Source organism: Rhinopithecus roxellana, chromosome 1 (assembly GCF_007565055.1).
Source record: "Rhinopithecus roxellana isolate Shanxi Qingling chromosome 1, ASM756505v1, whole genome shotgun sequence".
Taxonomy (NCBI): domain Eukaryota; kingdom Metazoa; phylum Chordata; class Mammalia; order Primates; family Cercopithecidae; genus Rhinopithecus; species Rhinopithecus roxellana.
The window spans coordinates 38,731,695-38,756,393 of NC_044549.1; positions in this window are offsets into that span (position 1 = coordinate 38,731,695).

The following is a 24,699-nucleotide window of genomic DNA, read 5'->3' on the forward strand; positions in this document are numbered from 1 at the left end:
AAATAAATAAAGTGATGGTAATTTTTAAGAATGATGATTAAATATGGACCATAGGAGAGGAGAAGAGAAGTCTATTTTAGGGGATTAGACTTCAGAATAATTTTTAAAAATCCTCCAGTAAGCACAAGTCACATAAATAAATTATATAGGTTAAATTCCTAAAAGTGAGCGCTAAGGAATTATCTTAACTATTTAATTAATACTAAATAGTTCTGTTTAAAGTTGTCCACTTGACTTTTTGTTGTATTATGATTGGTAATTGTTGTCACTGGAATTCTATGCCAGTCTCAGTTCTAAAGCCTTTCTTGGAAAGACCTAGAAACACATATTTGACCATTAGATAGTGATCTAATTCCCAGGTAGCCTGGCTTGTTCTTTGGGACTTTCTTTTAGGGTCCATGCAATATCACTTTAACCACACTTTAGTGATGTGTTGGTTGGCCACATCTTGCCAGGTTAACAGTGTGACTTCTTTCTCCTGACTACTACAAATCCTTTCTTGGACAAGTAGGGAACAAATAAACCAACAAATCAATTTTCTACTCTCAGAAAGTCTGTTCCGAGAGTAGATTTAAGAGGCTCAATTGAAAACACCTTGCCTATTAGCCAGCGATCTTAGAGATGACCAAAAGTTTCTAAATAGCTTTGGAGGTCATTAAGAACATTAGAGTAATAGAATTGAAGCTTTTATGTCAGACTAGCTATAAAAATGAGAGAAAGATCATCTGCCTTTTAGTCTTTACTACTGCAACCCTGAGAAGTTTCATTCCAACACGAGGGTACTGCAGTTTTCCACCAAAAGGCCTGATTACATCTGCTCTAGACATCTTTCATATTTGTCTGCATGTTCATATTGCAGAGTCAAAAATGCCAGTGTACCTGTGTATGTCTGTGTGTGTAAACATGGACATATTTAACTTACAACTCAATTTAGGGATATTTGACTCTATTTTTAAAAGTAGGAAATCATAGTTATTTCAACATGACAACACCCAGAAATTGTACTTCTTTTGTGCTCTTGACTTGAGAACTAATAATGCAGCCAGAAATCTGTTAGGACAATTAGAAACTAGCCTGCTGTAATCTAAGCTGTAAACTGGCTGGAACGTGGCTGTGTTACATTCTTATCTCTGAAAAATGAAAAAAAAGATGTGTACAATAAACCTGTTCTCAGACATTTAAAAGAACTTGCTAGCACACACATTTTAAAGGATATATATATGTATATATATTCTTTAGGTAAAAAGGAAAAATTAAAATCTGTTCACTGAAAAACAGATTAGAGGCCATAAAAGAATTTGGCACACGATTATGAGATTTAAGTGAAAATGACATGCAGTGATATTCCAATGTATCATGGCATCAGAGAATACCCACAGCCTTCTCCACACAAAAAGAAGCTTTGCATGCTGTCTTCTAAATGCTAAAGCCAAGAATGACATGGCCTTCCTGGGAGCTGAGGTTCAGCCTTGGAGTTTGCCTTGGCTCAAATCCCAGGAAATGGACTACTGAGAGCTAAGGGCGAGATACTGTGCCTAAGAAGCCACAGGAATGAACCAAGCCTCTCTCAGAGGCAGCAAGGCTACACAACCTGAAAGACTTAAGGGGAGGTTTTATTGTCCCCAGTGGAATTAGCGTCACAGAAGGAAATGCATTAAGTACGTGCTGTTAAAGAGCAGCTGTGTGATGTGCTTGACAGAGCATAAGATCCAGAGGCAGAAATGTAGGTTTAAGTCTCGACTCTGTTACAAATAATCCTAGCCAAATCACACATTGCCATTGGATATACAGCTTCCTTATCTGTATAATGGGAATAATAACAGTCAACTCATTTCAAGTGCTTAATATATTCCAGGCACCTGTGCTGTGAGGGTCATAGACACACACCACTCCACAACGGTCTCCCTTCAAGAGCATCTGCTGCCAGGAGGCCATGTGGGATGAGAGCCTCCAGCCGCTGCCCTTTGGGATCCACAGGGAGCTTGTACCAGGGTCATGCTTCCTCCAGGCTGTTCTCAGACAATGACTCAGCAGGGTATTAGAACTGAGCTATTTCTTCCCATTGCAGAACACCTGGTAGGCAACTTTTTATTTGGATTGAGTCTTTTTCAGAATTCCACTCTGAAGCTCTTCCAAACCAATCCTTTATCTGTGTGGTCCTTTGCTCACATGTGTCCGATCTACATTGCAATCTGAAGCCTCCTTTCACCTTCTCTGCTGTCTTCTCCTCTATTCTTCACATGTATTTTTCCCACTAAAACTCTACAACAATTTTTTCCATCTAGGTGTCTGCTTCTTCAACGACCCAAACTGAAACACATAGTAAGGGATTGATATAATCTCATTTCCTTTTCATAAGAAGCCCAAGAAATTCATATTATGATCTCCACTTTACAAACATGGAAAGGAATAGAGATAAATTAAAAAATAAAACAGTTCTTACTTCACAAAGTTGTTGTGAAAATCTAATGAGATAGTATACGTGAAAGGGCTTTACAAGCAGTTTTTTTTGGGGGGTTGGGGCGCAGGGGAACACAGAGTATCCATAGCATAGTGTGTTTTTACCCTTTGTTTTCTATCAGTTTCAGGCACTTATGGTAGAAAACTTTGCTTAGCTTCCAAAGTTGCCATGAAAAAGCAATACTGTACTATACTCCCACTCTTTGTCTCACATCTTTGTCTATCATTTGGGGATAAGGTAGAGTACATTTGCCCATGTAAGTCAGGGTAATATGACATGCTTGACATGACATTCTGATCTGCAAAACCAGAGTTCTATTCGCCCAACCTCTCTAATCAGTTTAATAATCAACAATTTACTAGCCACTAAGGGAGACAAAGCTGCAGGAAATAAGAGAATTTTGCTTCTATTAATGTCCTTCCTAAGCATTCAGGCATATTAACAAAAGTCCTGGTATTCAAGTATACAGTGTTCTGTGTGGATATTTAACATATTCCCTTATTTTCTCCCTGATAATTAAGCCTGACCTAAACAAAGGCTAATATTCTGTTCTTTGGTGAAACAGAGGCTATCAGTTTTCTCACACACCAATTTTCATAGAGCAGAATAATTTCTTCCTTTTTTGCAACTTTGGAACATCACTTTGATGCGCCATTTTGCATTCTGGATACAACCTATGCTTTCTTAATCTCCATCTTGTTCTGCAGCACAGTTACAAACTTGCTGAAACAACAGTTTGGACTATAAAACTAACTCCATTTCTAGAGATTAGCAAGCAGTGTCCACAGATTACATGTAGACAGGAAGTTGTGAGCCAGGCAGAGAGTAGCACTGAGAGCTACAGGGTAGAAGAAAGTGCCAGTAAACAGTGCCTGAAGGGAACCAGCGGTTGAATGCATTGTCTGCAGATTCTCCTTGAATGTGAATAGTCAGAGAAAGCAACAAGGATGGAACTGTTGCATTTGTGGAGTTCCCAATGGTGTTTCCAAGGAGATACGCTGATTAGACCAATTGATGAGTTTAGAATCTTGGGGGAGTCAAAAAGCCCATCTCCTCAAGCTGACTGAATATTGGCCTCTAACAGATTCAGTAATGTCAGAGAATTCCAGGGAGCTTAGAAAGCTATCAGGGAAAAGTACCTCCTCCTCCCTGCTAATTCTGACAGCTCCTGCCTCTGACTGAGACGCATTCTTCTGAATAAAAGTGCCAGCTTGCCTCTCCCACAGGGGCTGTAGGCAGCAGGAAACGGAGACCCCTGTGTGGGTCTCACTGGCTTCTCCATTTGTTTTCATTTTGCCAACAGACACTTCTATTTAAACTTCTTGGAAGCATATCTCAATAACATTTCTTTGCCGAGGCCCAGAAGATAGAAGATGAGAATCCATCTGCCCTCTTCTCTGCACCCAGGCTTCAATCCTGTTTGATCACACAGGGGCTACAAGGCCTTTGACACAAAGAACTTGTCTTAGTTTCTAATCAGTTTAACAAACAGGACAGACAGCTGCTGAGCACTGTCTGAGTAACACTGGTAAGTATGCATTTAAGCGATTAGCTCCCATCCATTTATCAAAGTGAGGCTTGATAACAGACCATAAATTATATACACACTTCAAAAAATAAATCTCTGGCCCATCTTCATTTTGATTCTAACCAGTCTTCTGCAAATCCAAATACTGCATACCCCTTGTGAAACAGATCTTGTTTAATATTTACCAAGATTTGTTTTAAATGAGGCTTTGCCATATCTCCTTGGCCTAATTCTTACAACTTATTTTGTGATTATATGATCAGTTAGGTAAATACATTATTAGAAAGAAATGCCTTTTCTGCTCCCCATTTCCATATGGGAATATTTTCCCTAAGTACACTCCTGGCTTCTATCCATCCCTTTGCGTATTTCCTCTGGGGAGTTGGTATAGCATACCTGATGGTTAAATTTGGGAAGAATAATGCTGTTGGCTCAGATTCACTCTTCCTTCTTATGGGAAGGGGCCAGCCCACTGAGACCACAGCCTCCTTAGCTTCTCCTTGCTATGAATCCTGCAGGAACCTACCTTTGCAGGCTCTGGGGCAGGCTTCTCAGAGACAGGACTGCCTTGCCCAGGAGGGGTAAGACTTCTAAGTCAAGGGTTCAATATTATCAAAGGGACATGGCTAACAGACTTCAAAATGCAACAAATTAGTTAGCCATTATCAGTACTAAGATGACATTTTGGCCTCTGTTTTTCCTTCACTTTCTTCTCAACTTGTTCAGAACCAGGCTGAGAAAAAGAGATCCTATTGAATGGGAGCGTCTTGAAGACATAGATAAGTATAGTATCAACAGTCTTACTATCATGTGACTAAAATGTCTTTTATATCCTTTAGTAATAAATTCTCTACTCTTATGAGGAAAACTATAACTTACAAACATGGAGATAGTGGGGTAGGTACAATAGGATAATGATCCCTGGGTCAGTGTGTTCAAAAACTGAAAATCAGGTGATACACAGGAGTGTTTTTCAAAGAAGCAAATAGAGAATAAGATACTTAAACCACACAACATTATTTTTTAGGAACTTTAGATGAACTTGTTGTTAGGCCCAGTAAATAAAGTCTCATCTTTCACATATAGTCACACACACACACACACACACACACACACACACACACACACTTACTCACTAGCCAAATAAGATTGCTGAAAAATAGATAATATATGTGAAAAAAAATCTTTGTAAATTAAGGTGCTATAGAATATCAACGTATAAAGTATTATTACTATTGCTTTTATGGATGCTCATATTCAGGAGAAACCAAGAAAAACTGGTGGAAGAAAACTAAATAGAGCACATAGCAAAATGTTGAATCGATTGCAAAGGCTGTTTTTAGTATGTCTAAGATATTTATTCTTTGGTGAATAAATGTTTCACGTAAGTTTTCTGATAATAAAGGTATATAATATTATAATTTGGTATTTTGTATTTATGGTAACTTGTAGGGTTTTTAAATCATACTGCCATACATATGTTTGTTGTGTTATGCATATTTTGTTATGAGGAAACATGTTCGTTTTTGGCACATTTCACCACAGATGTGCCTATTAGCAGTGTTCCGATCTGTGTGTCAGTTTGTGAGCATGCCATATGCAGAGAGTGCCAATGACCCTCCCACATAAAATACTCCTGTGTTTATGAGACATAGACAAAATGAGCCTGGACCTTAACTTTCTGTGCAAAAAGAACTGGACAGACACACAACACCATGTTCAGAGGAGAGAGCCCTGCCCCCACATGTGGGTACTCAGATGCCATGACACTCGCAAAAGGGTCACTTCTTTGTGTCATCCAATTATTTCAAATAGACAAGACACAAACAGCAGTTGAAAATTATCTCAACCAAAGAGTTCCATAGCCTACCTGAGGCTGAGTTCTCAGCGAGTACCTGCAGAAAGAATAGACACCTTAAAGCCAATTCTTCTACGCTCTGGAAGCAGTCAGACTCCTGAGTGCTTATGGAATGGAAGCCACCTAAGTCTCTGATCAATCAAAAGTAGTGCTAAGGGTTTATTCCTCCCCATAGAATACTTACTTCTTTAAATATGTCTACATTTATTTATAATTTATACTGCCCTACTTTCAAAAAGGATTCTAGAGACCTATATGTCTAGAGAACTGACTTACGTCCAGTTCCTGGTTCATTTTGTCCCCTATATAATTTTCTTTAATTAAAAGCTTTTACTGAAATTGATAATATTGATCATTTGCTTTTGCATAAACAGACATGTTCATATAATACTAATTTTAGGTATTTTTGTGAGACTCTCAACTATAATTCTATAATTGTTTATCTGGTTACATTTCTTGACGTATATGAAGGAGAATGGTAATTCATTAGTCAAGCACTGTATATAAAGTAATTGTGTCTGGTAACCTCTCTACTTTAGAAATATAAACACATGTGTACACATTTGTATGTGTGTGTCTGTGAATACATATACACTTTTGTATTCTGAAAGCTTAAATGTTCTACAAAATCAAGATTTATAGAAACAGAAAATTCTGTCTCCCAAGTGAATTTAATGGCTGAATTTTTATTTATTTTTACTTTAGATTTACATACAAATGAACCACCAATGTTCCCTTCTATCAACTCAGAATAAAATCTGGTTTTAGCATACACAGTCCTATGAGACATGGTTAAAGGATATGAGTGGTAGATAGAGAGAAAAGAAAGCAAAGACTATTCCTCCACGAGTTTCCAAAGAGGAAAACAACAATCGAAGAAAAAAAAAGTGAGAGAACAGATGGGCTGGCAGAGTTTTGCTTTCTATGTGACATTGTGTACTTATTCACATGAGGACTAATTTATAAACCCGGATAGTGTTTATAAACTATACCGTCCTAATGGAAATGAAAACATTAATACAACTAGAAGATTCTTTACTTTCCAGGTTTTAATTAAAATCACAGGCGTTAAGAAGCAAAAGTACCTTTGTGGAATACAAGTCTAATGAAGTATTTCCTTGCCCAGCACAGAACTCTGTGTGCAGTCCCAGCTTGCTGGCACCAGCCACTGGAAAATCCGACCCCTGTGTAACCAAAAGAGCTCTCTCTGAAAATTAGAAAAGCAAATCACACCACATATTTTTTTTTTTTTCAAATAAATATAGTTGCCAAGTCAGATCCAGGAAAAACAATAGCAAGTCATATGTAAAACACACACACACACACACAGAAACACAGACACAGACACACACGAACACACACAGCCTTAGAACGTGCTATATTAATTAGTTACCTGGAAGACTAGAGACAAATGTGTTTATTCTATGTGCTGAACACTTAAAAGGGAGAGAGAAAGGTGTCAGCTTAGGAAACAGGAATGTGGAAACATGGCAAAGACAATCTAAGTAAGAAGAGAGAGAGAAAGGAAACAAGAGGAAAGGATTCAACAGAGAAATTTCACATCAGCTCAGAAGAATCAAACATGAGTTTTGCTATCAAATAATGGAGAAAAAACACACAGAGGCCTAGGAAGCGACTCGATTAAAATGCCCACCATGTGAATGCTACTCAGCCAACACACTCATTTTGCGTCTTAAAGGTATCACCTCATTTATGTGTAAGCAAATTAAGGTTGCAGTGGAATTAAACTGTTGTCCCTATAAATCAGACAGCAAAAAGGAACAGGGAGATATATATATATATAGTTACTACCTGCTTTGTTTAGTGATGATGATAATGGTGACAATGATGATGATTGTCAACGATAATGACATAAATGATGACAGTATATGCAATATATTAAGTACCAATGTTAGGTTAGGTAATATGCTAGGTGTTTTACAATGATCATTTCTAATTCATAGAACAACTCTGGGAGATAGGTGTTATTTACCGCTTAAGAGTATATACATATATATTACCCCAAATTATACAACTATTGAGCGACAGCCTGTATTTGAAGGAGCAGGATTTAAAAGAACAGGATTTTCATTTTATTATTTATTTATTTATTTTAGACAGGGTCTCACTCTGTTGCCCAGGCTGGAGTGCAGTGGCATGACTTCAACTGACTGCAACTTCTGCCTGCCAGGCTCAGCGATTCTCCCACCTCAGCCTCCAGAGTAGCTAGGACTACAAGTGTGCACCACAACGCCCAGCTACTTTTTTGTATCATTTGATAGAGACGGGATTTTATCATGTTGGCCAGGCTGGTCTCGAACTCCTGACCTCAAGTGATCCACCCACCTTTGCCTCCCAAAGTGCTAGGATTACAGGCGTGAGCCACCACACCCAGCCAAGAACAGGATTTTTAAAAACAGCATTGTGGTTGTCCCTAAAGACTAAGATACACACACATATTTTTTTATTTATATATATATATATATATACATTCTTATCCATATTCATATATGTATGAATGAAGGGGATGGATGTGAGAAGGAGCTAACATTTACTGAATGTTGTCTTTCTTTCCAGGCACCTGCTGGGTTCATATTTTATCTCAATTCTCAAAATGTCTTATAGGAATGTATCCTTCCTTTTTGTCATATGTTGGAAACTGATGCCCTCATTTTTAAGAAGTTTTGCCTAAATTCACTAGTAAATGGCAGAAGCTGTATTTGAATCTAAGTTGGTCTGACTCTGAATAGTACTGACCAAAATAAGTGTAATTCAAACCACACGTGAGTCACATATGTGAATTTAAAGTTTCCAGTGGTTCTGGTATACAGACATACGCAGCTCAACTGCAGTTAATTGTCATCTTCTCTTGGTTCCTGGGTTGACCCAGAATCAAGGATTTTATTTTCTTGTGCCTCTTGGTATGATACCTCTTGACAACCCCATGATGCCTCCAAGTAAGTAGGCAAAGTTGAGTAAGGAGTGAGTTCTTGGCGCCTATCACTACTGCACTTGCTAAAGATGCACACAACAGCTCCCAATTCTAGCACAGTTTCAGGCAGGGTAACTAAACCCACAGGGACAGATGTCCTCTTTACTGGCCTCAATCTGTGAAATGCATTTTCCTGCTAGCTTATTTTGCCCCTCCAATCAGAGAAATAAAATTCCTATGAGAAGTATACACCTATATACGCCAATTACATTGACTTTAAAATACATCCTTTCAAAGTAGAAGAGTGAAAAAATTACAGTGTATAGATTAGGAGTTAGTGCCACAGAGATGTGTAACAATGTGTAACAATGTGTAACAATGTATGATGATGCAGCTTAAAAACACAAGCATTTCTCACTTCAACACTGTTACTGTATTCCTAGAAGTATTCATTCTAAACAGCATATGGACATCCTTTTAGAAAATAAACATTGGCCCTTGATTTGCTTGCAAATTTAAGGGGGTTTATATTGGGCTTCCTTAAAGCAGGGTGCATTCTCTAAGAAATATGTGGGCAGAGGTTAGAATTACCCCAATTTCTTAATGACAGTAGGCAAGAAGAGTGTACATTAATTTAATTACTTGTCCATTAATCTAGCATGGTTGTTGGATGAATTAACATAGTCAGACACCTTTTTTTTGAGACAGTCTTGCTCTGTCGCCCAGGCTGGAGTGCAGTGGCGCGATCTCAGCTCACTGCAAGCTCCGCCTCCCGGGTCCACACCATTCTCCTGCCTCAACCTCCTGAGTAGCTGGGACTACAGGCGCCCACCACCACCATGCCCGGCTAATTTTTTGTATTTTTAATAGAGACGGGGTTTCACTGTGTTAGCCAGGATGGTTTCGATCTCCTGACCTCGTGATCCACCCACCTCAGCCTCCCAAATTGCTGGGATTACAGGTGTGAGCCAATGTGCCCGGCCTGCCAGACATCTTTAAAAATAACCACAGAAAGACATTGATTCAGATGAGTGGCCAGAATAGAAGTTTTACTCATATATAGCCACAGTGTGTTCCATGCAAGACACCATGCATACAAATAAATGTTACTTCCCTTCAAGGGTTTTCCATTTAAAAATGGATACACTGATTATAAAACTGTGAAACTGTACAAAGCAATAGTAAATAATAATTATATACACTTTTCATTCTCATGTTCCTGGGTTATATGTTCTCAAATTTTCTAGTCAATCTTACTCTAAATGTATTGACAGACCATAACTTTAGTGAACCATTCTTCTTTATTGCCCACCCAGCATATGCTTTGCGAGTCTAATTGGCTATAAATAACAGAACTGAATTTTTAACAAAGCACGTATCTCCCTAACCAAATCATACTCCTTTATAATATGCTCATGTTATATCATTATAAAAATAATTAGACAATTTTACATTTCTCTTTTGATACTGATTTTAATAACTTAGCAGACATTCTTTGGAATTTTTAGTGATTTTTAAAAATTATATTTTTAAAGTAAATAAACTATCATGTCTTTACTTAATCCCTATATTAGGTATTATGCTAAGTGCTAAATAGGTATTAAATCATAATTTAACATTTTAATTTTCACAAAAACCTGGACATCAATATTCCCATTTTGCAGCTGAGAAAACTGGGAATCCGAGATATTAACCAATGGATACAAGAATAAACAACCGGTAAATGGCTGAACCAGGCTATAAACCCCAGAACTCTCAGATTTTCATATCCACAATGTTTTTACAATGAGAAAAATGTGATTTTGAATCAAGTCTTGAATAAACTGAGAGTGATCAAGTTGGGTAACACTATTTGGATATAAAAATAAAGGATGCTTTTAAAATAATAAGTTTTCTTTGTGATTCTTAAAATAATTCTATTCCCCCCCAAAAAAAAGAATTTTCATAATATGAACAATAATAATATTATTAGAATAATGACATAAGAATCTATACTAATCAGTTCTATGTATATATTGTAGTTTACTCATTTAAGCTGTATTCTTACTATTTTATAGTCTTATCTTCTAATTACTTGAGCTGAGAGGAGGTTGAGGGTTAAATCTGAAGTTCTTAAAGAAGTACCCAAAAGAAATTGTTGTTGAGTGTCTTCCAAAGGGATAGCAGAGCATTAATATGGGCACATCATGCTTGAGGACTCCAAGGGAATGGTAGACAATCAAGGCGTTGTATAGCAGAAAAGTCAGTAGGCAAATCAGGAAAAGAAGAGACCATTTGCAGTCTCTTTAGTTCATGTCCAGGATTCACTTTCTATATGTGTAAGATAGACTAAGGTTGCCCAATTCACACTGATCCTGCAAGGATCAAAAAATAAAAAATAAGTGGAAATCCTACTAGTCATTGTCTGATTAATAGAAACACAGAGTGTTAGTACTTCTCCTTCCTCCTCACGGAAGCTCATCCATGTCTTGTTCAGTAGGAAAAATTCTCTGTGAGGACAAATGCAAAAGACACAAACAGCTAATCAACACTCAAGAATCAGCCTGTACAGATTGAGAACTCATATCAATCTGTGAGATTAAGGTGTCTGTTGTCTATAATTTAGAGAAAAATGGAAACTGAACCAAGGATCAGGGTGAAGAAAACTAATAGTGTCTTTACAGAGTGGTATGAAGTGCTGTGATTTTCCTTCATAGCAAACATAGCCAGGATAGAACAGAAGCATACATGTTCTCTCTCATACACATTTCAAAAGATAAACCATGTGATTTGGTAAACACTCACATGTTCATGCTCAAATGAATGACAAGCCAGTAAATTCCTTGGAGAGTGTACAATGTCAACAGAACACTTTGCTACAAAAGTTTTCGTTGTATACAAAGATGCCACTCTCTTTACAACTGTGCGTCTCCAGATATGTTTTCCCAGAGGAAGATAAAGCCTGCAGCGAAGGTGGGAAGAAGGGACTGAACAGGAGACACATTAAAAGTGAGACCCGGAACAGATGACAGATATAAATGGCTTTGGGAAAACACTTTCTTCATCTTTCCATTTCACACTTGGATGACTTCAACAGTTTTATGGACCCTCCCAACCCCTACCCCACCTCCTGTAAATGTTTTATGTAATGTCGGCCTATCATTGTGCTTGCACAATAAACATGACAAGCATGCTGCCAACATTCACCCCAAGGTGGGACTGGCAAGGCCACAGCCTGAGCAAATGGATGGGAATGATATTAACACACTCTCCTAAGGTAACTCAGAATAGAAATATCAGACAATGAGACACCTAATATTAGACATTTTGTGCAGGGGCTGAATCTTCTATTGCTACTGAAAGGACTGTGGACAGGGGAGTGCCTGTCACAGTTACAGATTTTCTGGTGGGTGGGATGGCGGTAGGAGTGACAGAGCCACCTATCAGCCACACCGGAGATGATTGATGAGCCGCAAAAAACAGGCAGCGAAGCCCAGCCTCTCTCCAGAATCTATTTGTTATATCCGATCTCTCTCTGTCTCTGTCTCTGCCTCTCTCACACTGCAGCTAATCAGTGGTGATAGATGAGGGCAGATCCTCACTCCTTCCTTCGGGCACCCAATTGCATTTTCTCTTGCTTGTCACCAGGTCTATCATCCATTTCTCAATGAGTCCTTTATACAAATAAGAAAAGAGCCATTCTCTCCCTAGAACTGTTAATGTAAGAGTCCCAAAGTGTTGAGAAAAAGGCAGGAGAAAAAGAAAAGATCAAAGGATTTTATTGTTTTACTCATAAAGGGACAGAGAAAAAGCATTTCCAGGAGAAATGCACTGAGTAATCAGTGTTGAGTGTTGAAGAGGAAGTTCAAATAAAAATGCTACAAAATTGGAAAGCTGGGAGTAACATGATTTGGCAAGAGTCTAGCCCTCATCCCTGTGTCCCCATTTGAATTGGATGTAGTTATTCCAATTGACTCATTAAAGCAGCCCAGCCATGAGTGTGGCTGGTGTTTACAGGACCTTGTTATTTGCATGGCTCTATTGATGACCCACTCAAATAAAAATGGACAAATTTTGGCCATATCTCACTTTTATATCTTTAAGAAGTAGGATCCAGTGAGCAAAGCTGTAAAATTAGTACTATAAGCTATGTGTGTGTTCATATGGTGGAGCCAGAACATTCAGTACTTCACACTGGCCAGGATTCATCTTTAGAACCAAGCCACATGGTGGATGCTCAAAATATTGGATCCAGCATCTGCATGCGAGGCCAAACAGCTTCACAAGAAACAGCCAAACTGAATATTTTGGTCCTAATCGATTTGGCTATGTACATGAGGAACATTTTTAATCAGGAGATCTAAGATCTGAAGATAGTGATGTTGTTGAACATGATAATGGTGATGACAACAAAAATAACCAGGATGACAATGATAGCCAAAATGAATATAGACGTGGGAAATGTGATCCATAAGTGTAATCTCTTCCTCAGTGAACTCCTCTAAATTGATTTAAAAAATGTCGTGCCCACCTTTCTCAAAAACAACTCTATTTTATACCTCAGAGCCTTACGAATGGGAACTCCTATTAAGTAAATTAAAATCTTTTGTCGCTTTTGCAAAACAATCTTGTTAATAGATACATCAGGACCAGGCATTGCTATTTGCAGAAAGCTGTTACACATTAAAAGAAGGTATTCTTACATTTACATACAAGTTTCTTGGTCAGAAATGCATTGTTGAATGAAACAGGGAAAAAAGATTTGGCCATCCTAATTGGCACCACCTCATGAAGATAGCCTCATAAAAAGACAGGAATATATTGGTGTTAGTTATGCATATGGAGGAATTGATATTTTTATCAGATTATCAAAAACAAACTTCTAAATGTTTACATTTTAAAAATATGTAAATTTCAAAAGCTTCCTACATATGTTACTGCCTTAAGCCAAAGTGTACCCTTCCATGTTCCAGAATTTATATATATTGACATATAGTTTATATTTCTGTAATCATAGTATATATCTATTATTATAACTACAAAACCTAAAGGGTAAATAGACAAGGATGCTAGGAATAGATGAGAAGTTTCCTCATGCCCAGCACTATTTCTAAACCATAGTTGTATGATTATCTATCATGTATACAATGCTCAAACTATTTCACCTGATAGCTATACTGCTGTCAATTGTTGGCATTAATATTTCATTAAAAACAATACTTTAAAAACGCACTTATTTTATTAGAACAATAACACTGAAAAAAATCAGTTCAGCACCATAAATTACAAAAATGAATAAAGCCCTTTGGGGATTAAAATCACCAGCACCCGACTTCTTTTTGGCCTAAAGTCAACATCATCATTATCCAGTTACAAAACAGGTGCTTCAAATACTACCCCAACAATAGGTCCCGATGTGCAGTTGAAATAACTAGATGATGCTCCCTTTGGTATAGTTATTTAAATTGCCTCAGCAGCCACATTTTTAGCCTAAATTATTTTGTGGCAATCAACCTTTATAAAATAAAAAAATGAACAAACTAGGGAGCAAACAATTTGATTACCATCTTATATTCTAATCATGTTCATGAGTGACTTAGAACTCTCATATGAATTGACTCTCTAGATTAAGAAGCCTATTTGGTATTATTCAAGCTATAAATATATAAACAAATAATTTAACATTCAGACCCTTGATTATCAAATGATTTTCCAATCCCTAATTCAATGCATTATTATTCAACCCTAAACTTTGCTTTAATGACATAAAATACATTGTGAGAATCATTTATGTGAATGAGGGTTCAGGATTTGCTGCCACACAGTAACATCCTTTCCTTGTTCTATCTGAGTGGCCCCCTTTTTTGAGAAGAGCATATAACCTACACAAGGAGCATGAGTCTATGAAGGCATCATCCTTCAGTTGTTGTACCCTGAAGGCACAACTGTTTGGATAAGTATCGACATTTCACCCTTCATCAATGCTAAAATTTAGCGCTGAGTTCCTACAATAAAGGCTTATGTCTTCGGCCTTTTTCTTATTAATCCTATTACGTTTGTCTTTATGAGCTCTCCTAGTTCCTTTCACTCCCTCCGGGGCTTAGCTGCAAATGAGATTTCACATCTCAGTGTAAAATAACCCGAACATTTTTCTATAAAATTAAATAAAAGTCTGCCATCCTGGCACTGCATGCCTAGAATCCAATTTCTGGAACCAATGTCTTTCCCAACGCCTCATTGTCTTCTTGCCATCTCACTTTTCTTAGCACTGAGGAGCATTTTTTTTTTTTCTTTTTTTGCTTTTGCATTCAAATGATTTATTGGTGTGGGAAGTAAGAGAGAACAGTATCTGGTGGTCAGAATGAATAGCAGACAGCAGAATCCCAGAATCCTATGTCCACTTTTCTGAAGACATTGTATGATTGGGATTGAGAACTCGTCTCTCCTGCGTCTCAGGCTGTCTCTGTTTTTCTCTGCTAGTCTGTGCCTGTGCTTCCAGTGTGAACTAGCCACAATCACACACATACACACACACACATACACACACACACACACACACACACACACTCCTTCAAAGCTTCTCCTTGAAAAGGAATTAGAGTTTCTCAAAAATAAGGCAGCTCAGAGGAAAACCAGCTCCTAGGCACACTCTAAAAGATTTAGTCCTTTCAAGGGGTTTCAAGTATCAGAAGCTTCCCATCCTAATGGACCTAGGTCCAAACACACAAGCCAAACGAATGCCAGGCATGTCAGGGATCCCTCAGAGCATGCCATCCAGTACATCCAGGTGTGATGACAGGTGAGTAGAATTTTTCACTTAAAGAAAATCCAGGTAGTATTGAGGTTTTACAAATAGTAACATATTTTTTAAAATAACAAAAAGAAATGATTCATTCAAACATTTTGCATCTTCCTCGAGATCTTTTTTAAATTTAGATCACAGGTGCAATGTTAATAAAATTCAACTTTCTGAAGTTTTCTCTCTATATAAATTGGCAATGGATGGCAATGAATTATGCACATAGAAAATACCAAGTAAATTATAGTTTAGTGAAAAGTATGTTAAATTGTCATCCTAGATATTTTCTGAGCCAAGAAGAGACCCATATTTTTAGATTTCAGAAATTACTTTGGAGATCTTTCACCCACTCTTAGCCCAATATTTTTTTAATCACTTAAACGAAGAGAATCTATACAGAGATACAGACACAAATGCCTTCAGAAGGTGACATCAAGGTAGGAAACAGCTAGGTAAATGTAGCAGAGGTAAACTGGTCACATGATTACATCTATACTAAAGACATTTACATACTTGAACATAATTAAATAAAATGCACGTCAAACATTTTGTGGTGCTTCCCGCCTGTCAGGGAACCTTGGAAAAAATGAAGCCTAATGCTGCTTCTGACTCTCTATGGTTCTACTATTAATTAAGCAATTCTTTTAAAATTGAGCAATAACAGCAGAATAGCCACTAAATGATATAAATATTTCATATCACTAAAACGTTTCCATGTGATTAAAATAACCCTACTAATATTAGCTAGGCTTACTCAATTATTTTTTCTTGGGAATTTAATCCATAATTATATAGGTTTCTGGCTGAATAAAAAATAATTCTTCCACAAAGGAATTCTTCTATAGAAAACAGAATATCATGGGGAAAGCTACTATCATATGTGAGGGGGAGTATTCTAGCCATGAAAATATCACATGAAGAAGACTGAATGTGAATTTGTATATAAGTGATAAAGAAGGATTGACTGAACTGCATATATCAAAGGCATATAACAAGTACTACTTGAAAATGTGAATATATATGCTGTGGATATTATTTTCTACATCATCACTACAAGCAAAGTGAAGTACATTGAGAATATATCATAAAGAAGACAACCCAGTTGCTTTCTGACATAAAATCTACCGTATTAAATAGCAAATGTATTTTGCTGACATAACTTCCAGAGAGTCATTTCACTTTTGCTTACGCTAATTCATAAAGAACGCATTAGGTCTAAAACTGAGGCAAGCCCAATCAGTAGTGATCATGTACAAAACATGGTGGCCAAGGTATTTCTAGGCTTTATTGACAGGAGGGCATAACTATATGACCTTTTCGAGTTTCAGAGATAAATTTTGAAAAGATTTAGGTTAAAAAAATATTGTTTTCCCATTTTTACGTTTCTCCTGAAATGAACAAGAAACCTCTAAGACTCCTGATGGATTTGCAAACACTCGGTGATTATTGCTTGCACTAACCTATCGTGATTCAGTATCTTTTTCACAGAATGTAAGAAGTTCTTAACCATGTTAATGGTCCCTACATATCAGAGAGGTACTTTACAAAGGGACACTTCACACCGTTAAGCCTGGAACCCATGTGTCAAGTGGGCACAAACATGAGTGTATGTCTCAAAATTAACTCCTTATACTGCTGCTGGGTGAATATCTACTTGCAATATGCCAACTTTCTGGAGGTAAAGAGGATTTTCAGGAGTTCCTAAGCAATCGGCACACAAAATCTAACTTTGTCTAAACTTTTCAAAAGTCTTCTGACATCTGACCTAATCCTATCTACCTAAGGCACTTTTTTCTAAACAAACCAAGTTAATATTCTCATGTTCTGCAACATATACCATATTTATAGCCAAAAACCTTTCATCATATTGTTCTTCTTACTTAGTATTCTCTTTCTTGACCCTTCATCCATCTAAATCCCAGCCATCTTCCTGTCCAAGCTCAAATTCAAACTCTTTCATAAGGGCTTAGCTGACATTCTTAGCCCTTAGCAGACATTCTCAGCCTTCGCCCACCTCCTCCAAATTTCTAAAGAACGTAGTATGAACATGTCCCAAACTATAAGTTTATACAATCTGGATATTTTAATCTTTTCAAGTATATTGTGATTTCTCTACAGACTTGGCTCACATTTGATAATTCTTAATATCTCACTGTACCTAGTAGGACTCTAATTATATAATGAGTTTTCCATACAAATCGAAGGGAAAAAATGGTCAGTGAACATACACTGAAGAGTATCTTAGGAACTGATTTTGCCAGATAATTATATGGGAATACAACTGTTCATGATAATATATGTAATAATTCAGTTTTTGAGAGGTATGAACAGTATAAAACTGGTCTGCTTAAAATGGGCTGGAGTTTGAAAGTTAATATTCTAAGTGATTATTGGACCTACTGACTACCAGGACCCTTCCCAGCTAGAGATGGGCATCTCTTTAGAGTGGACTGATGTAAGTAGTTGGAATAGGAAGTCATATTTGACTTACAAATATGAGGCAGCAACTATCGCCCCAGATTAAGTTTGTATTATCTTGAGATAAGCTACTGTCTCTCTTTTGTTAGAATAAACACCTGAGAAATCAACCAAGTAGGTGTTAATGATAAACATACAAGACTGAAGCCCTTTCTTTACTGAGTAGAAACAGATAATATCTGATCTCCACATACTTCTCAAAGTAAACTGTCGCTCTTTTGTAGACACTAACATGCAGGCAATAACATGTAGACATGAACATGACTCCTATTTGTTTTGTAATTATATCTAGTTCTGAAGCAGCTATCAAAGTTTTTCCTCTATGTTTAAAGGTAAAACGGTATGTTTACTGAATTTAGAAAAAGAGTACAAGTGCCAAAATAAATACATTTTAGCATTTGCAAATAAAATGCATTAAAAATAAATTCATCTCTGAACTTCCATTTTGCTTTAGGAAAAAAAGAACTGCACTTTTCTAGATTATATGACCTGTTGGGTCCCCATGTTAATGAAGTCTGAAACATTCGCCTCTCAATGGGATGGCTGTTTGCTCTCCTGCTGAATAAAGATTTCCTCAATTTAGTTATCATATGAGGATATCCTGATATTGAAATGGAAAGGATAAGGTAAGATTGGTTAAACCGTCCCTTTGAGCATTCTTTCAAACTTGCTACTGCTAACACAAAACTATCTTGAACAGAAGCCAGACCCAGTTTAACTAATTTTACATTTAAGTATTAATAATGCATGATAAGCCATGTCTGATGTGACAAATTGCAATAACTATTAAACCATTTGCCCATTCAATATATCTGATTAATCATGACAGATACACCATGTGACAAAGATAAACCTCTTATTTTTAAAAAAATAAAGCTAAGTGAATTGAAAACTAGACTAAACCCAATGTTTCTCATTGGTATTGGTGAACCTGATTCTAGCTGCATGTAATGCCTTGGTAGGGAGAGCTGAGGAAAGCCCGTTACGTCCTCCTTTAAACTTTCCCATGTGCCCAACTAACTCCTCATTGAAAGGCAATGCTACTTACAATCAGGTTTGTGTTGGAGACACATTCATCCACAAGTGCAGAGAGCCAGAAAGATTGAGCCTAAAATATCCCAGAGGAAAGGCAAGTGTAGATTATCAATAGTTCCACACTTAATAACATCTCCTGTACCAGGACTCACTAGTAAAGTTCTGCAAGAGCAAATGGAGACCAAATCCTCAGGCATGCAAAAGAGATGTCTAACATGGTGCCCAGAGCTGTGAAAAGCAAATTGTCCAAATGCTCATGGTGTGCCAGAGATAAATAGCTCCAATAGACAATATCATGGGTTTTTACCTTTTCTCCCTACATTCTGTTGCAACTGTACTAAAATTTGTCATCGAAACACTTACACAGAGCAGCATGTGAGCTCTCAAGCCCCCTCCCACCTTCCCAATATCAGCATGCCCCTCATATCTATATGTATAAAAGATACTTTGACGATTTAAAAAGATGTATGCTACTTTCTCATCTATCTAATGTTTCTAGTAGAGCTTAGCTATTTAGACAATGAAAGGAAAATCAAAGTACACTTGACTGCGTAAGTGTTGGCTTCCTTAACTATATATGAAATAGCTAGGAGAATATATGCAGTTTCCATGAAAGTTTTGAAAACCCAAACAGAAATATAAAAATGAATTCTTATTCTGGGTTACTTTGGGAGAGTTACTGATCTTCTTTGAGACTATTTTTGCATAGATAAAATAAAGATATTAATAGTACCACATATATGTTTGTCAAGATTAAATTAGCAATGATTGTACAGACTTAGAAAGTGTTATAATAAAGTGAAAGTTCAGACATAGTATCTATTACTAATATTATCGTGGTGGATAGAACCAAAGGTGACCCCAGTGATTTCTCCCTGTTTCTGTTCATACCTTTACAGAATCCTCTTCCCTTGAGGTGTGGGCAGGAGTTTTGATTTGCTTCTACCCAATATCATATAGCAAATGTGACGGGGTGTCACTCCTTCAATTATGGTACATTATGTGGCAAAGGTGATGACAGATGTCACCATCAATATTATGTTATGCTTTATAAGATTTCATTTTAGGAGACTGGCACTAGATACTCTCTTTGTGGGCTTGAAGTAAGTGGTTGTCTTATTCCATTTTCTGTGCTTATAACAGAATGCCTTAAACTGGGTAATTTATAAAAAATATGAATTTCTTTCCCAGGTATGAAGACTGAGAAGCCCAAGATCAAGGGGATGCAGCTGGCGAGAGCCTTCTTGCTGGGTGGGACTCTGTAGAGTCCTGAGGCAGGAAAGGACATTTCATGGCAAGGGGGCTGAGCATGCTAGCTCAGGTCTCTATCTTATTCTTATAAAGCCACCAGTTCTATTCCCATGATAACCAATTAATCCATTCATCCATTCATGAGGGTAAAGTCCTCAAGTCACAACCATCTCTTTAAAGACTCTGCCTCTCAATACTGCCACATTGAAGATTCTTTCAACATGAGTTTGAGAGGGGATAAACATCCAAGCCATCACAGTGGTCATGTTGGAAAAGCCTACATGGCAGAAACTGCAGTTCCTCTAAGACCTGAGGGCAGCCTCTAGCCAATAGTGAGGAAAAAAGCTGAGACCTTCAGTCACACTCTGTAATAAAATAAATTTTGCCAAAAACCTGAATAAACTTGAGTGTGGATTCTTTCCCAATTGACCCTCCAAAGGAAAACACAGCCCATATGGTACCACAATTGCAACCTTGTGAAACCCAGAACAAGAAGCCAGCTAAGCTATGCCCAGGCTTCTGACCTACAGAAACTGTAAGATAATAAATATGTGTTGTTTGAAGCTGCTACATCTGTGGTGATTTGTTAGACAAAAATAGACAACTATTACAACTATGTATAGTAATATGGTAGTCAACATGATGAACACGCTTCTTCTATGAAGGAAATACTTTTGAATTTTGGACTTTATGATTGATAAAGAGAGCTAAGAAATATTGAATTCTCATGGACCTTCAAGGTAGAAGAGATGGTAGAAGCCGTCTGGTCCAACTCCTCCTGTCCATCATTTTTTAAATGAAACAACCAAGTTTTCAAAAAAAATTACCTGGATAAAGGTCATGTGACCAGCTCATTGTAAAGCTACAAGTTAAACCCATTTTGACTTTGGACCTAATGTTTCATATCACTACGCTGAATGCAAATCTGTGATTCTGAGTTAATAGCTTTTAAATCAAACATAGAGTAAATATGAATGATGACTAGATCTTAAATGATCACCTAGCTTAATTATTATTAACCAAATTCATCAGAAAGCCACTTACTGACATTCTGATATGATTTGTTTTCAAGGTAACACTGGGTTGATGTTATTTGTCAATACTCAATTGGAAAAGAACAAAATAAAAATGTAGTAAATACAGAGCAACCAAGGCTGTGTCTGAGAGTATAAAAGCATTGAGATAAAGGGTAAAAGGTTCAGTTAATCCATGAAAATGTCACCATCCACTAGGGATCTCTATCTGAAGGTTAAGTGTCACAGACTAAGTGTCAGATGGTGCAAGCAGCCAGAATGGCTAAATCAACTCGGGTGATGAATGTGGTAACAGATGCTACAATCACATTGCTTGTATGTCCAAGACAGAAGATGGGATCAAATTAAAATAAAAATGTAATTCCAAATCTATCTATCTGTATCTATTAATCATTCCCATTTCTCTTAAAAACAACATATTTTCCTTCAATTCATACAGTGGTTGATTAAGCAGCTTTTCCCTATTACAACTAAAAAGGATCAAGAGATGTGATTGTCAGGCTATAAATGCAATTTTCACGTAGAACATATTTTAAAATACTTGAATATATATTCTGACAGTGGGACAGAATTTTTGAAACCAGAATTATACTGGCCAAAAGTGCTATGTCTCTGTTTTTCATTTTCTCCTATTTATTCCTTCCACTATCTTGAATCCAGCTCTGATACTTACTATATGTGTAATTTTGAAGAGTTATTTAAACGCCACACCTTTGAGTCTCTTAGTGTATATCTCGCTTGATAGAAGATTGTCTTGAAGTATAAATGGGATCATATGTAGATAAAATATTTAGCACAAACACTGCATGAATAATTACCTTTGCCTTTTCTTCCCATTTTCCTCATGGGAAGCAATTATTTCCCAAAGGTCTTTGGGACTTTTGAATGAGAAGAAGACAGTGATTCCAAACTTATCAGACATCTTCCCATCTTTTAGATTGCCAGAACATAGAGAAGCATCTGCTATTGGTGTGGAGCTTTAAGTCCAGTCTAGCCTTGTCCTGAGGTTTAAACAGTGCCTATATGGAGAGTCTGGAGTCAAGTCCATTCTGTCCAAACATGGCAAAGGGCAAAGATCCATTCCATGCTTTAAGACAGCAAACCTTTTAGCAAATGAAGGGGAAAATTGAACTGAAATCAGAAAGGGAAAACAAATCCTCTTGTCCAGTAAATTTCTTTAATCAACAGAGTGGTTCTCCAAGACTTTCCTTCAATGTCAAAAAGCTTACTAGGATTTCTGTCCAAGTACACAAGGTCACAGCAAGTTGTTATTTCAGAAAAATTCAGAACAGAATCTCTTAGAAAGAAACACAGAAAATTACACTGGCAAAAGAAATTGCTGAGCTGGCACAAAAGGTGTTTAGAAATAGTTAATGTACTCTCATTTATCTTTAGATCAGGTGTAGAACAGAAACAGAACCAATAGGAAAAAATGTTGTTAGTAGACCTGTCAACTATTAAGAACTGCAAATGCTGTAATTCTCTAGCTTTTTCCCATAGTCCAAATATATGAATGTATGAAAAAAAATAGGGTAAAAGCACATGTAATTTTCCTAGTGATGTATCACAGCTTGCTCTGCCAGGAAAGGTAAGTAAATGAGCAATCTGTCAGTAAGCCCAGCATGAAATGAGGGTGGAGCTGGGATCACAAAGTAGATATGTCACATTTCAAGTTCTTTAGGAAAAATGCTGGTAATACCCAAATTTAAATCTAAAAACTAAAAAAGCTCCTATTCACACATATTTTTTCTTGTACTTTTCTTTATACTTTGTAACTTTCCTAGTATTCTTCTTAGGTTTTCTACTGCACATTGTGCAGAACCCAGACATTTAAATGAACATTAAACAAAATGTAAAGTATCTGAATATATTACTTACACATTCTAATTCTCAGAATTCTAAGCAAGTAGGTATTTTGAATTATTTTTTTCAGTTTGAATTTCTGATTCACTTCTTTTTTTAATGTTTATTTTAAGTTCAGGGGTACATATGCAGACTTGTTATACAGGTAAACTTGGGTCATGGGGGTTTGGTGTACAGACCATTTTGACACTCAGGTATTAAGTATTAAGCCTACTACCCATCAGTTACATTACCTGATCCTCTCCCTCTTCCCACCCTCCACCCTCCAAAAATCCCCCAGTGTCTGTTGTTCCCTTCTATATGTCCATGTGTTCTCATCATTATCTCCCACTTATAAGTGAGAATATGTGGTATTCAGTTTTCTGTTTTTACGTTAGTTTGCTAAGGATAATGACCTTTGGATCCATCCGTGTTACTACAAAGGACATTACACACTCTTTTTAAAGGCTGCATAGTACTCCGTGGTGCATGTGTATGACATTTTCTTTATCCAGTCTACCACTGATGGGCATTTAGGTTGATTCCATGTCTTTGCTATTATGAATAGTGCTGCAGTGAACATATGGATGCATGTGTCTTTATGATAGAATAATTCGTATTCTTTTGGATAGATACCCAGTAATGGGATTGCTGGGTTGAAGGGTAGTTCTGATTTTAGGTCTCTGAGGAATCACCACACTGTTTTCCACAATGGCTGAATTAATTTACACTCCCAGCAACAGGTATATAAGTGTTCCTTTTTTAAAACCTTGCCAGCACCTGTTATTTTTTTACTTTTTACTAATAACAATTCTGACTGATGTAAGATGATATTTCTTTGTAGTTTTGATTTGCATTGGAAATATTCTTAATATCTGAAAAGCAGATATTTCATGTTATTTGGGAAGAATGGTCATATGCTGAACTAAATTTTTACACAGCAGGATCATAATGTTCAATAAATGTTTCTACTTACACATTTATTTCTGAGTTTTTCTTTTATCATTGAGCTAGTGGTTGATTTCCTACTTAGAATTTAGATTTTTTAACGTCAATTTTTCTGGATTAAAAACTGTCTTCTCTACTATTATATTTATAATCTTTATAACTACGTTGACACATTTTCTTTCTCTTCTTTCTCTATCTCATTTTATATTCCATTTCTAGATCTTATTTTCTATGTTTGTCCACTGAGTGTATTATTTAGTCTCTTTCTCTTCTGGAAAAATTCCCAGAAAGCATTTTTTTTTTTCTTTCTATAACTGCTATTGTGAGACTGAGAAGGAGAAAATGGCAAGAGTGCATACCTTGCTGCTCTCAGAATTGCAGAGATAGTTGCGGGATTTACTCCCATTTCTTTAGATGATAGTGAAGGTGGGGTAAGTGTGGCCAGTGGAGCCAACATTTTTGTTCATCCATAGAACTCTACATTTGGTGTTTTGTTTAAGTGTGGGTGTAAGGACTGCTATAGATGGAGGAGGAAATTACCTAGTCCATACAGG